Source organism: Engraulis encrasicolus, chromosome 18, assembly GCF_034702125.1.
Source record: "Engraulis encrasicolus isolate BLACKSEA-1 chromosome 18, IST_EnEncr_1.0, whole genome shotgun sequence".
Classification (NCBI taxonomy): Eukaryota; Metazoa; Chordata; class Actinopteri; order Clupeiformes; family Engraulidae; genus Engraulis; species Engraulis encrasicolus.
The window spans coordinates 16765634-16779092 of NC_085874.1; positions in this window are offsets into that span (position 1 = coordinate 16765634).

The window sequence follows — 13459 nt, forward strand, 5'->3', positions numbered from 1 at the left end:
CGCTTTTGCACACCTCTGTGGTTGGGCTGGTGGGGTTGTGATTCAAGTGTAAAGAAATCCTGCACACTGTCCATTCCACCAACACACTTTAATTCAACATTTCGGTCATCCAACCTTCTTCAGAAAAAGTTTGTTGGTGGAATGGACAGTGTGCAGGATTTCTTTACACCTGACTACCAATAAATATAAATTTGGATATTAAGTTTAAGTATTGTATTATTTAGTTAATAATTTATCCCTCTGTTCTTGTCAAGCCAGACTGTTGAGGCAGAAGTTAACTGCTTCTGAAGCAAGACGCTCCAAACCCAATAGTGAAGGTCTATGCGCCTAACATTACAATAGGTGTGCCCCCCTCTCTTTGTGTGTGTCCAAGGAGCTGATTGGACTGAAGAGTGCAGATAAGGCCAGTTCATCCCCAGCTGCTAGGGGCTCTCTTCTCTCAACTTCCAGGTTTTCTGCCAGCTTACATGACCAATCATAGATTCATTTTAAATAAACAATTGAACGTGAAGTCACTGCACGTAGGTAGATTTTTTTGGTACCTGAAAGAGAGGGTTTTTTCCCGTCAGAAATCATTAGTTAAGTCAATTTAATGGCAGTGCTCTGCAACAACAGGGTTCTCTAAAAATATAGAAGTGCAGGTCTTCAGTGGAGTTGGGGGGTTTTGCATCTAAACTCTTCATATGTGGGCCTAATAATTAATTACCCTCTTTAACTCTCTGATGTACTTTGTAGAGATCACACACAGCGCTTCTGAAATACGTTGGATATAGTATATGAATGTGAGACAACACAGACACACAATAATGATGCAGCAGACAATACAAGTACACCACCGGGATGTGCTGTAGCGCAATGTGCTAAGACACTGATATGTGGAGGTGACCCGGGTTCAAGTCCAGCCTTGGGCATTTCCCAACCCTAGCCCGTCTCTCTCTCTCCCACTTACTTCCTGTCATCTCTTCACTACCCTATCTGCATTGAAGGCATATTTGTTTTTTTGTTATTTAATTAGCTCTCAGCATTGTTTTTTTTTTAGTGGCACCCCTGACACCAATGGTTTCTGGTATGTAGGTGTTGTGGTTCCACACATGTGTCAGAAACTTGTAAAGACTCACGTGTTGACAAGCTGATTGTCACACCTGCCATGCATGCAGGCCTCTGAGTGCCACCCACATCCATCACTTGGACCGTGTTTTGTTATTGGTTGGTACTGTAGGAGATACTCTGGCAAGAAAAGAGGTGTGTGTGTCTGTCTGTCTGTCTGTCTATATTTGAAGTCTTTTTTCTGAAGCATTCTGATCATTCTGTTTCCTAGTGAACAAAGGCACTCTGTGTTCTTTCCCAGAATGCTGGGATGTTTACGGACTGTAGGTGCGGTGTGTCATGCAGTACATTCCCAATGGCAGAGGAGATAGAAACCAGCCTCTTAAAAAGTCTCTCTGTTAATTTATTACAGCCATTAACAAAATAGAACTATTTCATTTCATACCAACAGCTCTTCTGTCTACTGTATAAGTTAATTATTAGTCACATAATTTGTTTTAAAGTGTAAGGAAAGGTAAGTAGGGAAATCCTCAACAAATCTTTGTAGGAAACGTAACCCCTTACCAGACACTGTCTCGCCACTGGGACAATAGGGTCAATGATTGAATCAGTCAATTATTATTATGAAGTTTTACCTGCATATATTAGGCCTGGTGCCTGAAACGCAAGGGGGGGGGAAAGGTGTTACAGATTCTAAGGGCCCAAGCACTGACAGCACTGACAGGAGTCCTTAAGGGGGGCCAACATTTGAATCTTTCATGGTGCCCAAAATTTCTAGTGGCGCCCCTGAGGTGGAGTATGAGAAGCTGGCGGCCTGGAGGAGCGACACATCGCCGTGTAGGAAGTGGGACGACCTTCCCACCAAGGCCCAGAACTACATTCGCTTCGTGGAGAACCACGTGGGCGTGCCCAGTAAGTTACCCATGCAGTCCGCACAGTCCAGCCATTCACGCACTCACACAGTCGATCCGAAAGTGGGGGTCGTGACCCCAAGAGGCGGTCACACAAAGAAAGGACTGTTTAAATTTTACATACAGCCTTGAAGATGGGCTTTCATATGTATAACCATTTCATAAATTGTATGGCAACAGTATTAGCTTTAAATAAGTGTATTTACTTTTTCTGTGGATTTCAAGTAGAAATTCAAATTTAGCAATATTAAGGGACAACCAGATGTTAGCTCTCTAATCCAACACACACTGTGCAGTTACAGTATTGAGAAATGAAAATGACTTGACTACATACATGTTCTATCGTCACTGTATATGAATAGTGTTTATATTATTCATGAGTATGAGTAATTGTTAATGCCTTGTGGCTGTGCTCTTCAACTACAGCAGAGCTATGGCTGTGGTATTTAGCCGTGAAAGGGTCAAATGTGTTCCTAATGTCGTGGGTTTTTTTTTAAACAAGTCAAGTGGGTCGGCGTGGGAAAGTCCAGATGATGCATGATTCAACTGTTGTAGAACCATAAAAACCTGATCTCTCTCTCTCTCTCTCTCTCTCTCTCTCTCTCTCTCTCTCTCTCTCTCTCTCTCTCTCTCTCTCTCTCTCTCTCTCTCTCTCTCTCTCTCTCTCTCTCTCTCTCTCTCTTTCTCTCTCTCTCTCTCTCTCTCTCTCTCTCTCTCTCTCTCTCTCCTCACACCCATCTCCATCTTCACCTGTAGCTGTGTCAGTTCTCATGAAGTGTTATACATGTAATTGTATGTTGGTGACCCGACATTAAAAAAAAACGAACAAATGATCTGAATTACCTCAGTCAATGGTTGTGGTTCATTTACATGCACTCATAGGCCTACTGAATGCACTGATAGCATTTAAGGTCAAAACTACCGGAAGCTAAGACACTACCTGGCAAGTATCGTTTACCTAATTGATAAAAAGCACAACTGTGGGATGGCTTGACTTGCTCTGTTGCAATAACATTTATTTCAATTGCACATTGTCTTTCCTGATTCACTGTCTGCACTTACAATCACGGTCTATTTTGTAAGTGAATTCAGGTAAATTGGGCCACTTTTTTCATGTAAGCAAATGGCCCAAAAAAGTGGGCCAATTTACCTGAATTCACCATATTATAACATGTATGTCTCCTCCACATAACATAATTGACTTTTATTTTATGTTCTTGGGTATGCTGTTTGAGAGCTATTCATACCTTATGTATACAATACAACATTATGAAACAGAAAAGGTTTCAATAGCCTACTGTGAGATCTGGTGTATTGATTTGTTGTTTTTGTCTGTTTCCCGCAGTTCATGTTCCATAGCCTACCTTTTTACCTGCCCCTAAAGGTCCTTTTTCGTTTGACAGTAAATGAGTAACTGTAAAAGCTGCTTATTTTCTATGACTGACATTTCCTCACTGGAAAAGCTGCAGCGTGCAGCAGGCTCTGCTACTGAAAAGGGATTTCTGGCATTGTGATCAATACCGAGACAGTAAAGGTAGTAAAGGTTTTGGTTCAGGATTTTTCTGAAACATCAGCTTTACCTCCAAGTATCATTAACTGATGTCCAGAGTTGACAACCTTTAGTGACCTAAATATAGTTTTTAGTGGAAGTGCTGTTTTTTCTTTGGCCCTCACAGTCATGAATGGCATTGGGCTCTCATGCATGCCTGTTGCCATAGCACTGTATTGTGTATCAGCAGCAAACCTGTTGAGTGGGGTATTTCCACTAAGGGGAAGTGTAGACCTATTTCCCTTTGTAACCATACTCGTCGTTTCCTTGTGCAGCTTGGTTGTTCAGTAAAGTAACTGCAGCTGAGATCTGCAAGGCTCTTGTGCGTGCACGTCTTCAATTAATAGGCTATTATAATTGCATCATGATTGATTGAAGATACATATATAAAGTGTATCATCATCAGCACTGAAAAACAAGTACACATGTTGTTGTTCCCATAAATTGATTCAATATCTTTTTCATTTTACCTCTTGTGTGTGTGCATTTCCCTGTAAAGTGGCTTTGAGTACCAAGACAAGTGCTATATAAAACTGATAGGGTGTTGTTATTATTATTATTATTATTATTATTATTATTATTATTATTATTGTTATTGATATTATTAATTTATTAACATCAAAAATTGCACCCACAGAGATGCACACAGGTGATACATAATGTAAGATCACGTGAGAAGAGAATGAACAAGAAAAGAACATTCTGCAAATGATACTGCTGCAACTACTTGTACCACATGAGGGTGCTGTTGAGTAGCATCTAAAGGGTTGAGTACAATGACGTCTATTAGTGGTTGAGTTGAGTAACATCAACTCTGGTATCAACAACCACCAGTGTGACAGACGATGTTGACACTGCTGATTCCCCGAATCAGAGGGGCACCATTTTAAAAGTGAAACGAGTTACTATTGCTTTTTGAAACCCCTGCATCCACATTTGGTTAGCAGTAACTGCAAATATGTTTCCACTTCCTTGTCACCAGAATAGCAGCAGCATGCATTCATTTCCAGGTAATTGGGGCCTACAATAGCTTTGACTGTGCTGCTGCCCTACATATAACGCCAAAAAGGCAATCTTAACAGCTTAATGTGCCAAATTGAGTTTAGACTGGAAATGGACTTTATAACACCTCATTTGTCTTGTCATTTACGGTCTTGGGTTCTTCCGATTAAGAAAGTAGACGGCATTCAAGGCCTCAGCAGTTACAATAGAAAACAGATCTGAGAACACTAGACCTACAACATGTTTTAAAGAGCAGTCTGTTTTTGTATGTACAGAAAATTAAACCAATTTGCTTTTGTAAAGCATTATGGATGCTTGCAGTTAGCCTTTACGTATAAATGTAGACCAAAGTTATTCATATTACCCAAACCGTCTCTGTGTAGGCTACACACTCAATCTTAACCCTAGGCCTATTTGTCAATTATGCCAAAAGTTATTGGAGGGCAAGGTTCAAGAAAGGAGGACAAAGGATGTCTACCATTGTTTATAGGGACAATTTGAGTTTGTGGGCCTTGGATTGTCGAGGAAAACACCCAAAAACACCACCAGTAGGCCTACGGCCTGTCTCTTTGTTTATGATGATGCCTGTCAATGTGATAAGCAATCCAATAGGGTGAACTATGGTAAATTGGGACACTTTTGGTAGATCGCAAAAAAAGCCCACTTTAAGTTTAAAATACACCAACATTTAGTAATTGTACGTCTTCATATGGGTCTTGGGTACATTTCCATGTATGAATTAGTTTTTAAAGTATAATATTTTTTAATATATCAACATTTAAAGACAGTGAGACACCAACTTCGTTATGAGAAAATACTATGGTAATTTGGGACACCCTTTAATGTAAAATGGGACAGTCCGTTTGATTATCATTATTTTTGCGCAAACTGAAGAATAATACCGTTTTTCTCTTGTTAACAGTAGACTAGGATCTTAACTATTTAAAAAATGATATAACATCCCTGAAACATTTCCATTTCAAGAGAATATTGAAGGAGTAGGGCATGTGTGACTGTGGCCATGTCCATTAGCATGTGGGATGCATGTTACAATACAGGCCTATGGCGTGCTAATATGTTATGCTAACAGCTAACAGAAGCCCATTCTGTTGCTATGAGAAAACTGTCCCATTTTAGCTTAAAATATTGTCCCAAATTAGCTCACTCCACTATACTTACTAAAATTATGTGTCCTTAATAAAGTAAAGACAAATGTCTAAATGTTTTGATATTGAGTTAAACCTTTTGTAAAACAACATATATTTCAATCATATTTTGTACCACATAATCACTAATTCATCCATAATATCCTTATGATCTGATAGCATAATCGACATGTCAGCTAGCTCAACTGACAAGTGTTGGATCCACTGTCACTTCAAACCTTTGCTCATTCCTTTTATGATAACACCAAATAAAATTGTTGTTCCTTATACATGACAGTTGCAGTAACAATATTACATCCCATTTTGTGATTGGCTGCTAATATTTAGAAAGAAAACAACCCAAAACCTTATTTGTCCCAATTTGGCTGATGTCCCAAATTACCTTAGTTCACCCTAATACCCCTCTATGCATGTAGGTCACAGATAACGAAGCTTTCATCTTCTTAAAAATTGCTCGAAATCTGGTGGGCATTAAAGGGACACTGTGTGAAATTTTTAGTTGTTTATTTCCAGAATTCATGCTGCCCATTCACTAATGTTACCTTTTTCATGAATACTTACCACCAGCATCAAATTCTAAGTATTCATTATGACTGGAAAAATTGCACTTTTCATACATGAAAAGGGGAATCTTCTCCATGGTCCGCCATTTTGAATTTCCAAAAATAGCCATTTTTAGCTGCAAAAATGACTGTGGTAACATATTGTATAGTAGTAAATATTTGTTTATTACTTTGTAAACATTCATGTAAAGATCGAATTTGGTAATAGGCAGCCCAGTTTCAATGAGCAGCATAGTTGCAGTACCTTTTTTGACCATTTCCGTGCACAGTGTCCCTTTAACCTATTGATGCTGGATGTTGCGTTGCGCAACACTGACCCTGGCGCCTGGAGCTGCATGACGCAAGCTTTAATGTAATGAGCCACTGTAATGGGTGCATGTAATGAGCCACTGTTTCCCTGCATTTTAGACCAACAGACCTCACCTTCACTAGGTCCCCTGACAATATAACTTCATTGTATTGTAAATATTCAAGATACTCAGAAACATATATTTCCTGCATATACCGTAAATGGCCCTCGAGACACAAGTTTCCCAACCTTGTCCTGGACCAAAACACATTCGCACCCATGCACCCACCCACACACCACACACCCACACCCACACACCCACACACACACAAACACACGCACACGCACGCGCACGCGCACACGCACATGCACACAATTCTTTTGAATATATGCAGGTGCAGTAAATATCTGAGTACAGACAGGTAAGTCAAGGCCAAAGCCTCATACTGGAATTGATCACACAACACAAAATACTGGAAGCCATGAGTAAGCAACGCATAGAAAAATGAAAAAAAGAATAGTGAAAGTGTTCAACGTTTTCGAGTCCAGGCGATGATGATGATGATGATGATGATGATGATGACTATGATGAGCCACAGCTGTTGTCTTTGCTGTGAGGCTAATCTGATGTCCTCCCTCCCTCTCACGTCCTGTTGGTGGTTTGAGATGAGATGAGATGAGAGGCTCCTCTGAGTCCGAGGTCACCTGCCTACCTAGAGTACAGTACAGTGGCGCTGGGCTGGCTGCTTTGAGATCACATGACTTAGAGTAAAGCGGCGGAGGTGCTGGTGGCAGATGAGGCACACTGAGGGGGAGGAACAAGACGAGCTGTAGATGAAGCTCACTCACTCGCTCAGTCACACACACACACACACACACACACACACACACACACACACACACACACACACACACACACACACACACACACACACACACACACACACACACACACACACAGACGCCTGCCACAGTGCAAAATGAATCGGCGGAACAAGCTCACCACTATGAGTTTTCACGGGTTGTGTGTGAACCCTGTATCCGTCTGTGTGTGTGTGAGTGTGTGTGTGGGTGTATGACTCCACACACAACCCACTTCCCAAACTGCTATGAGTCATTCTGAGAGGACGTGTGTGTGGGGCCTACCCAAAGACAAGAAGCCAGAAAACAAAACAGAAAAAAACATTAATCTCTGAAAACATTCAGCAGATCTGATACGGTAATCAATGATGGGTTTCTCAATGGCCTGACATTTTCAACGTGCATTGTGGCCTGAAATCATAATACCGTAATGTGTATACAACTCAGTGACGCCACAGCCATGTCACACTCGGGTCAGCTAGGCAACGGTCACTCTTTCATTTACAACCACCTGTGATTGTATTTATGCTATTATTTTGCATTATAAGTAGGGGAACTGTGTACATGCGTTTGAATACTTTAGTGCTTTTTTCTTCTTCTAAAATATGTATGTTTATTGTGTGTATTTGTTAAGTAGTGCATGTTATTGAAGTGTATAGAAAGATGCTGATTTAAATGACTGGGGCTGTATGTTATGGTATGGCATCATCTAGACAAAAGTCTGTAGGATCTGTCATTGAGAAACACCTTTAAGGTGCACTGTGTAGGATGGTGGCCAGAGCAGGTATTGCATGTACAGTATGATGCTCATTGAAACTGCCTATTGCCAAATTTGATCTTTTCATGGATATTTACTAAGTAATAAACTAATATTGACTAGTATGACCAAAGTACAGCATGTTTTGAAGCTAAAATTTTCTATTTCTGGAAATTCAAAATGGCGGACAAGGAGATCACCCTTCTCATGTATGAAAAGTGCAATTTGCCCAATAATGAGAACATATCATTTGATGTTGGTGGCAAGTATTCGTGAAAAAAGGTAACATTTGCGAATGGGCAGCATGAATTCTGGAAAGAAAGTGCTAAAAATATTACACAGTGCACCTTTAAATTGTTAGATATTTATCCGATATATGATATGAAGTGGCGAAAGAGGTATCTACAGGAAACCGTGGTATTGTACGTGATGAGGCATTCTGAGCAGCGTCTGTATGATCTCAATAACTCGGTCTACAGACATCTTAAAATCAGTCAGAAATGTCAATATTAAGACCTCATACTGTAGAAGGCCCATAATGGGTTGTATAACCACACACACACACACACACACACACACACACACACACACACACACACACACACACACACACACACACACCATTATATAACCACACACACACACACACACACACACACACACACACACACACACACACACACACACACACACACACACACACACACACACACACACACACACACACACACACAATTATATAACCACACACACACACACCATTGGTCATCATAAACAAACCCATGTAAGATCCCTCTGAGAAGGATGTGAATTCAAGATATCACTTTTGCACACCACAATAACCTTTGTCAGGGGATTCACTCACCCAGCGCCCCCTGTGACGCCAAGGTCATTGCAGGGGAGTATGAAAACCGAGTAATTGTCATAATATAAATCAGGGAAATCCTTTTTTTCTCCCACGACACAAGGAAACTTGGCCGGGGGCGTGTGTGTGTAGGGGGGCTGACCTATGCCACCACCGTCACCTCCACAATACTCATACCGAAGCAGTCGAATAAGACAAAATGCCCCTCAGAAATATTGAGTCACTATACAATTATGACAGAATATTTCGGCTTCAATTGGCTGGGTGTTTTTGCTTTGATTGATCGAGCGTACTGGTAGCTTCACCGTGTACATTTCCCAAGTGTACATACTGTAGATGCTTTTTTTGGGACAAATAACGATATAATTTATTCCCCCCCACCGAACAAAATAAGCATCCAAAACAAATCGACAAGAATAAAACAGACACAACTACCCTAGGCACAGCACTGGCTTCAGGGAGATGTGGAAAAAGAGGATGTGTGTTGTACAGTATGACTTTCGGGATACGCTGACCTGGGAAGACCCATAGCCTACTTGGCACTGATCAAAATGTTGCAGGTCACATCAGTCTGGCAAAGAAGCCCATCTCTGTTGTTTAAAAATGTCCCAGAATCTATGCAACCAATTCAGAACCAATTAAATCTGAGCATTTCCACTGGCATGACGATGGACCATGTTTAACACAAGGACACAATAGCTCTGTTCAGCCTCATCTGGCATATGGGGTTTCCCACTGGGCTGACAGACCTCAGGGGCTGATGCTTTTGTTCTTGTTTGTTTTGCATTTATTTTCCCCCTTAGAGAGCTGTCCACAATGTAGATGGGGGTGGCCCATTGTTGCATGTTTTATATCCATATATTAGAGTGGACAAGGCCCTTCGTGTTATTATATTGGGGGGGGTTCTTGGTGTGAGGGGCTGGTCGACCACTGGCACACAGAGGCAGTTCATGGATATGGGTTGGCCAGAATGACACTCGCAGAGTTGAAATGGCAATAACCCAACATGTCATCATGCATAGGCGTATCTATGACACGCTGATTTGAACCCACTATCGCGTGTCTCCAATACGCATTTCCAAGTTAAAGCGTGCTCCACAACGCCCTGTGACGGATTAGGTTTAGGGTATGGTTTTGGTTTAGGCACAATTTAGGTAGAAATTCGCCTAATCTCACTGTTCTTGGCAAAAGTAAAGCAGCAGAAACATTGCCTCACTGACAGGTTAGGTTTAGGGGTGGTTTTGGTTAGGGCACAGCAAAGCATATTTGCGCTTAGTAAAAGAAATGCGCTGTGACAAAACAAAATCGCCGACACGGCGGGAAAACTGTGCAAACCTCGTCACGTGTCAAAAGTGCATGAAAGCGCTTTACCGTTGCGTTGAGGAGCACGCTTTTACTTCAAAACGCGTTGCACCAACACGCTGAATGCACTAGCGTGTGATACATACGCTAAAGCATGATGACAGCCTGGATAACCAAGGCGAGGGATGTCCACTTTTTAACCTCTTAATGCTGATGTGGTCGTCGGCGGGCCTATTCACTATTTGCTGAAAATACTCAACTACATCATCAACATCATTGCTATGACAGTGCCGAGAGCCTAAGACATAGACATTACAATTTTGGTGACAGTAAGGTTATAACATAGGTGCTGCGCTAAGGGGTTAATTACGTTATGTGATTGACAGAAACAATGCAACTCATACCCCGTAGTATACTGCACTGCACAGTTAAGTTAAACATTGTTTTCTTATTTGCCATAGACCAACATGACTTCAGAGCATCTCAGACACAGGTCTCTTAAGGTCATTGCTGTGGCATTGTCTTATCACATTGTCTTCTGTTTTGTGACAATGCACCGTTCAAAAGCCTATACTATCGGTGGAAAATGTTAACAGATAAAGGTCCGTCTGTTAAACAAGATGACTTGTGACGAGATAGGTATGTCGCAATTGTCACTTTGACACGTCATGCAGTGTTCAAGTGCTTAGAAAACCGTGTGCCTACACACACACACACACACACACACACCTCAAACCACAGAAAAAAAAACTTTCACAATCTTTATTTCCGACTACTCACAGTTTCCTCTGATGCAGAATGCTGGAAGTCACATCTGAAAGTCAAAGTCTTGACTCCTCATTTGAATTACTGAAAAGAGGAAGTGAGAAGAAGCTCATGTCAAGGGTGACAAAGGGCTTTGGAGAGCGCAGCAATGTGTGGAGACAGAGTTCCCAACAGTGGCGTTTGTACGCTAGGCAAAATATAGACACGGGGCCCTTTTCAATTAATCTCGCTGTCATTTACCATGGCAGGGCTGACACCAACACTGTCAAAGAGGATCTATTGCAGCGATGTCAAACTCAAGCCCCGGGGCCAAATTTGGCCTGTGGACCCATTTTATTCATTACAAATGTGTATTAGAGTTGGCCCACATACCGTGCACCATTAAAATATAGAAAATAGGACTTGAAGGCAACATTTTGTGCATCACAAGAACTATGAGTGGGTCCAGAATAGTATTACAGCACATACTAGCGCACCTGTAGTAGTATACAACAGTATAAGTAGGGCATATGATAGGAATGCTTTAAGTATTAAGGGTGTGTGTACTGTATGCGCAATGTCAATGCATTTTTGAAAATATATTGAATTCGGCCCATGACTTCATCCCAGATTTAGATTTTGACACCCCAGATCTATTGGTATTATTAAGCCCTGCAAACGTCTACCTTCCCCTTCACCTGCGTTGCATACACGTTGAGACAGTTTAAGCTCATCTCTAAAGTGGTATGGTCATGTCTCGAACCATCCACATTATGACCTTTACCCATACACACACACGCACGCACACACGCAGTTGACTATACAAGGTCTTTTCAAGTAAGTGTGTAGATAACTTTATGTTCAAGGTTCTCTGGTAATCTACCAGACATTTTTTCAATTCCAATACAGGTTGCACACTTTCTTCTGGTCTAGCTGTTGTTAGTCATTTCCATAAACAGTGCGATATCAGTAACACACAGCTTGTGGGTCTTCAGTGAAAGACAAGTGCACCATGTGCATTTTTTTTTGGGGGGGGGGGGGGGGGTGACAATGCTTGTTTGTACTGATGATGGGCATGCCACAAAAGCTTCAGCCCTACCCACAAGTACACAAACAAAAAACAACACTCGACAGCAGACATTTTAACAGTTGTTCATGTATTTAAATTAATATCAAGTTTGTTGTATAATTAAAAACAAATTCTAAAATCAAGGGATACTAGGAGTAAAAACAATTATAGTACATTAGTTTCGTCACATTTTTTCTCTCTTGTATTCCAAAAAAAAAAAAAAAAAAAAACCCCTGCCACCATCAGCATGTAACCCCTCTGTGGCTCTCTCACATTCTTCAGAAAGCGGTGAAGAAATCCCAGAATTCCAGGCGTGTCAACAATCCAGTAAAAAACCCTGCCACAGTTTCCTTCCAACACCACATGACTCCACTGAGTAACTCATCGGTATGGCCACTAGAGGGCCTCTCCTAAGACACTGGTTCAGGAGTAAACCAGGTTAAAGGAGTATGCCACTATTTTGAGGCTTAATACAGTTAAAATCGTTGGCTGGGGTTTATAAAGGTGGTAAAGTGTCTTATTTTTCATGTTAATCGTTGTCTTGCTGTAAGGCAAGTTAAAAGAGGGAATATGTCGCTAAGCTAGTGAAAGTCAATGGATCCGTGTAGCATTAGACAACGGCTTACATGAAAAATAAGACACTTTATCACCTATATAAACCCTGGCCAATGATTTGAACTGTATTAAGCCCCAAAATAGTGGCATACCCCTTTAAGTGAAGTGAAGAGGTTGGCATGGTCCAACCCTGGGCGCCACCATCTCTGGCCAGTATACTGATTTTCTCATAGATGATACAGGTATCTACAGTAGTGTTCATGTCTGTGTGAGTAACTGGTCTAGTTGACTAGAGTATTCAGAACAATCCGCTTGATTCAGAGCTGGATGGGTGAAAGTTGTGGCAGGGTTTTCGCAACCTGAACCCAGGATTGACACCTCTGCAGAAATTCAAACATCACAAGGCCCTGGATGTGTCAACCATGTACATTAAGGAGCGAAAAAAGCTCATACACACACGCACGCACACACACACACACACAAACGCAGGCACGCACGCACACACTTCGCTAAGCTGCTCTCCCAGAGAGTGATGCATCATTTTACAAACAACAGAAACACATTCAGTAAACCAAAGCAGAGAGAAAAAAACAAACAAAAACCAAAAAGCGGATGGTACAGTACAATATGGTTGATTAAAGTGTTAATATATGCAAAACTCCCCACCCCCAACCCCTGAAGAAACAAAAAACAAAACAAATGTAAACAAATATTTGAAAAGAAACAAAAGAAATAACCCCCCCCCCCCCCAACACTACTTGCATAGTAATTTAAAAAAA